The sequence below is a fragment of the Pipistrellus kuhlii genome, unplaced genomic scaffold (genome assembly GCF_014108245.1).
Source record: "Pipistrellus kuhlii isolate mPipKuh1 unplaced genomic scaffold, mPipKuh1.p scaffold_m20_p_7, whole genome shotgun sequence".
Lineage (NCBI taxonomy): Eukaryota > Metazoa > Chordata > Mammalia > Chiroptera > Vespertilionidae > Pipistrellus > Pipistrellus kuhlii.
In genome coordinates, this window is record NW_023425573.1 from 40,381,675 (window position 1) to 40,387,419 (window position 5,745).

General features: G+C 42.1%; 1 non-coding gene across 1 annotated transcript; it reads left to right on the plus strand.

Moving 5' to 3' along the window:
• Positions 1-4,545: 4,545 nt before the first annotated feature.
• LOC118710094 lies at positions 4,546-4,654 on the plus strand. Its single transcript, XR_004985300.1, has one exon. It is a non-coding gene; the product is annotated as a U6 spliceosomal RNA (small nuclear RNA).
• Positions 4,655-5,745: the final 1,091 nt, after the last annotated feature.

Here is a 5,745-nt window from a genome sequence, read left to right on the forward strand (position 1 = left end):
AAATAGATCCAGAGACAGAGAAGCATTGAACAACCATCAAACTTCAGAGGGAAGGCAGGGAAGGGAGTTGATGGGGGAAGGAGGGTGGCGGTGGTAAGAGATCAACCAAAGGACTTATATGTGTGCATATAAGCATAACCAATGGACACAGTCACTAGGGGAGTGTGGGCATGTGTGGGGGATGGGAGTCCGGGGAGAGGTCAATGGGGGAGAAAAAGACACATGTAATACTATATGTAATCCTTTAAACAATAAAGAACTTTTTAAAAAAAATAAAACAAAAAAGATAAAGTCTTAGAGAGAAATAAAAACATCAATGATAAGAGAGAATCATTGATTGGCTACCTCCTGCTTGCCCCCTACCCAGCATAGAGTCTGCACCGGGCATGTGCCCTGACCAGGAATTGGAACTGTGACCTCCTGGTTCATTGACTGACACTCAACCACTGAGCCACACTGGCTGGGCTCTGTCAGCTTTTTATATTAACTACTTTACTGGGATTTAATTGCCATAGAATTGCACATATTTATCATGTATAATTTGATAAGTTTTGACACTTCTATACACTCATAAAATTATCACCACTAAAATAGTGAACTACAATTAAAATAGTGAATATACCCATCACTCTTAAAATTTCCTTCAGATCCTTTAGAACCCTTTGCAATCTGCCTGGACCCACTTTTTGGTAGGTTGTGGTTTTATTTTCATTCAGTTCAAAATACTTCCTAATTTTCCTTTGACTTCTTTTTGACCCATTTAGAGATATGTTTTTCAGTTGCTGAAGAGTTGGAAATTTTCCAGACCTCTGTCTTTTGTTGGTTTCTAATTTAATTCTATTATGATTACAGAATAAGCTTTGAGTGACTTGAATCCTTTCAAATGTACTCAGGCTTTTTTATTCTGCAGAGTACGGCCTGACTTGCTAAACGGACAGAGGAAAGAACGTGTACCCGCTCTTATTAGGTGCTGTGTTCTCTAAACGTCAAGTGGGTCTACTTGGTTAATAGTGTTGATCTGGTCTTTCAAATCCTTCATCTGCTTTTTTCTCTATATTTGTTCTATAGATTATTGAGGGAGGAATTGAAATCTCTAGCTATAATTAAAGATTTGTCTATTTCTCTTCGCATTTATATTAGTTTTCACTTCATGTATTTTAAAGCTTTCTTATTAAGTGCATGATATTTAGAATTTTTATGCTCTCTTAATGGGCTGGCCCCTTCATCATTAGGAAAGAACATTTTGTCTCCCTGGTAATTCTCTTTTCTCTGAATCTACTTTGTCTGATATTAATATAGCCACTATAGCTTTATTGTGATTGGCATCAACATGGTAAAGTTTGCTCATTTTTTTATATTTGATTTATTTGTGTCTTTATATTTAAAGTATGTTTCTTAAAATTAGTTCTTGCTTTTTTATTGAGTTTGACAATCTCTGCCTTCTAATTAGAGTATTTAGATATTTATATCTACTATTATTACTGATAAAGTTGAATTTAAGACTATCATCTTACTTTTTTTTTTTTTATTCCATCTGTTCTTTCTTCTCCCATTTTTCTGCCTCCTTTTGGATGAGTACTTCTCACAATTTCATTTTATCTCCTTTGTTGGCTTATTCACTATAATTCAGCGTCCTGCCAGAACTGGAGTTCAGAGCAGTTGAGAGCTTGTGTCTCCCTCCTGATTGAAAAAGACAACCACATCCTCAGTTGCCAGCCCTTTCCATGTGCTCGCCTTCATACCTCTGCACTTTACTTCCACACCTCCTCTGAGTCTCAGTGTGCTCTTCTCTTTCCTTCTAGTTGTAGAATTTCTACTCAGCCAGTCTTCCTTTGGTTCTGGATGATGTCCATTTTGTCTTCTAGTTGTAATTTTGAAGTGGTTGTGTGTGAGGCAGCAAGTTCAGGTGTTTACCTATGCCACCATCTTGGTTTCTTTCTCTTGGGACTACCTATTATAGTTTTTCTGTCTCTTTTCTTATTGGTACCTGTCACTTCCTGCCACTAAAAGTTTTCTGATTTATAGTAGCTTCTTCCACATTAAACTATTTGTTGCTTTTTAAATCTGAGAGCTTAGATACCCTGTGAGAATTCTTATATAGTACAAATTGATTTTAAATGGAGCCCTGATTTCATATGTGAACAACCTAAAGTTGCTCAGATGTTGTTGTTTTTTAAATCGATAAAGCAAACATTTTGTGACATCCACTCTGGGTTCTCTGATGTTTTGTTGTTTTTTCTTACTTTGTGATTTTGGCCATGTCCTAAAGGAGTAGGAAAGTGTGTGTGTGTGTGTGTGTGTGGGGGGGGGGGGGGGCGCAGATTCCTGGCAAAGGAGATTAGGCCTCAGATGTGCTTCATTCTCTCTTTATCATCAGGTACATCAGCCAGCTGGAAATACAACCAGTGGCTTGGATCAGCAAATAACTGAAATAACTCAGGAAAGACTTGGGACAGAAAGACCAGGGGCAGTCAGAAACAGGTGCCCTCAAATATATTTCCTCATTCCTTACAAAGAATTACTAAAAGCCAGAGATCTTGCCCCAACCCTGGGGCCTGCCTGGTTGGAAGCAGCTTTGTTCCCTGGGTTTGGCTAGATGGGCCAATTCCCCAGGGGGACAGTGGGCTGTCAGACACCACGCTCCCATCCCAAGAACCAGCTCGCAAGCAGGTCTGCTTCTCTGCCTCCTCTCCCTGCAGCGTACCAACTGGCCCCGGGATTTCTGTGTTGGGAGAAACTGCCACCCAACACTTCAATTCAATCCTGGGGAGCATTTTCAATAGGTGAGTGAGCTTTCAATTATTTAATTCCTTAAACAGCACAAATCTCAACTATTCCCTAGAGTCCATGCTTTGGCTCCAAGGAAGCCCTTCTCCAATAATCTCCTGACTCAGGGCAGCTAAAGCACCTGGCCATCCGTCAGCACGGAGGCTAAGGAGCTCTTGTCCTGTGGCCTGCTTTTCACAACCCCACCTCCTGCTCCCCAGACAGGCTGGCTCTTAAGCTTCTTTCCAGCTTCTTCCCTTGGGCAGATTTCAGCTTTCTTGACCTATTTTCTACCAGCTCAAACCAGAGGGCATAGAAAAGTGCTGAGTCACTACAGGGTCTCTGTTGTTTCCCAGTTATAAAGCCCAATGTCAAAACATAATATCACCTTTTAGCAGCCCACACCTCATAGATTTAATAGCCCATTCTAATTAATAATCAACTACATTTCTTTCTTTACCTCTTCCCTAGTGTAAGAGAAAAGAAAGTTCTTCTCTTTCAGTAGATTCTAGATTCTGTATTTATAAATATCATTAGTTATTACTATACACTTTCACAATGATAGGAAAAGTGAAGATTCTATTTACCCAATCAGGACAGAACTATTTCTCTATTACTAGAAGGTTTTCTCCCTTCTCCATCTTCAGCTCAGTATTCTGGTTTTCTAGGTACACAGTAGCTATTCAAGAAACATTCATTGGTTGAAAGAATGGATAGAGATGGGTAAATGTCCCCACTTTGTCATATTCTGGGGCATCCCCCAAATTTGCCAGAGAACCCTCACAATGCTTCTTGGAGGCTCTTCTTCAGGGACACATGATCAAAGCGGCCTCTCTTAAGCCTATTTAGGGTTCATACAGTGGAATTTAATAATTAAGACACTTTTATTTACTTCTTTGTTTTATTTGCAGAAGAACTGGATGAAAACCTAGCTCCATGGGTCCTGGTAGAAGTTCTGAGTGAACGGTTGGACAATTTTGTGTTTCTGGTTCAGCTCAGCTATCAGGCAACTTGGCATCCACTTGGCCCTAGAATGACTGTGCACAGCTGGGGTTCCGTCAGGAGTTCGAAGGGCTCCTCCAAAGCTCTGAAGCAATTAAATTTAGGACTTGCTCTTCTTTGCCTCTCTTTAGAGAACATCCTCCCTCGCTACTGCCCACTGAGAACTACAAAGGCAATGGCCCTGATAACTGACCCCACCGTATGTCAGAGACCAGGGGCTCAGTGTCACAGGCCAAACTACCCCAGTGTGACTCAGTGGCTGCAACTTCCCTCATCTCCCAGCTCCTTCGGTCTGCCTCCCCCTTTTCTAGAGCTGAGTCAGGCTTCCAGAGGACATTTCCTCCTCTCCGTGGGACTCCTTATTAACGTTTCTTCTTTTCTTTTGTTCTTTGCTCCAGTTCCACTGCAGCTGCCTGTCACCGCATTAACAACCAGATCTGACCCCCCTCCTGACATGGCATACCCGGGGGAGGGCTCTGAGCCCAGAGAAGACAGGCTGTGGTCATGAGAAAGGGAAGGAGCCTCTCCAGGGCGAAAAGAGGCCACATCAGTGACTTGCTGTGCTGAGCACAGGGAAAGTGCTCTTATAACTGTTACTGTTCCTATCATTGGTTGATGGTCTTAAAGTGACTCCCCGCATATTGCTTCTCAGTAGCAAGGGAGAAAAACAACGTGGCAACCACACAATGGGGGAAGTGTACAACACCTTGACTGGATGATCAAAATTAACTTTATCTGTAACCTCAATCTAACCATGAAGAAACACCACAGTGTGTGGTTCTCCCTTTCGTAACACATACACTAAAATTGGGATGGTACAGAGAAGATTAGCATTGCCCCTCTACACAAAGATGACACACAAATTTATGAAATTTTAAAAAATGTGTTGAGGGGGAATAAGGAATTGATGTCATTAAAACAGATTAGAGGGAGCTAAAAATACATGATAAGAATATGCAATACTTGACCCTAGACTGGATCCTGTTCTAGGGAGGGGGAAGGGGATGCTTTAGAGGACATTGATAAATCAACAAAATTGATATGTGAAGGCTAGATTACACAAACATTCTTTGTTCATATTTTCATATATTGATCTGTTTGAACATTTAGTTAATAGAAAGACTTTAGACCCGGTAGGAAATCCTCCAAAGATATTTTTCAATGGGTGGTAGGTTTTCAAGTGTCTCTAGGCTTCCTGGGATGGATGGCAGACAATTAGCCTGCCTCTTGCCTGAGAAATCAGACTAATTACTGGTGAGGCTTGGCTAATGGGGTCTTTTGTGAACTCCCTCCTTAAATGAGAAATCTTTAACTTTTCACAAAAACTCAATCTCATTTGTGCTGCTGATTCCTAATATTTCTAAATAATTGCTTGGCCTCTGGGCTTGTGTAGTCAAATAACCCAAATCAAACCAAGCTGCTGTGACAGAGGAAGTTTTTATTTTGTGTGAATCTACTGGAGGAAACAGACCAAGTTTGGAATCATCATAAGCCAAGACTAGCTGCAGTTCTCCGGGGCAAGTTTCGTGGACCTAGGCTAAGAGGTGAGTTTGGGCTGACATGGCTTGTTGAGATGCTCACACCGTAAACACTGGCATGTTTCTGAGCTCACAGTTTGTAAGACGTGGGCCAGTCCCCTGACCCAAGTCATCTGCCACACATGGACGGGCTCCGGCTCCGGGCTCTGTGTCTAAGGCAGAGGAGACAAAGTCCAGGGAAGCCAGCTAACTCTCCTGCATCAACCTAGAAAGGAGGCAAAGGAGTCGGAGAAGGTAAGAGGTGTTTGAGGCTGGAACCACAGGACCATCCACCAGCAGGAGGTCCTCTGAGAGAGATGTATTTGAAACAGAGATACATGTAAATGAGGAGAGGGAAGAACAACTCAGAGCTTGTCAGGCCGGAGAGGATTCTGAAAGTGGCTCGGAGCTGAGCTGTATCCTACGCAGTTGGCTGGAGGGACCTGCTCCAGCAGCACCG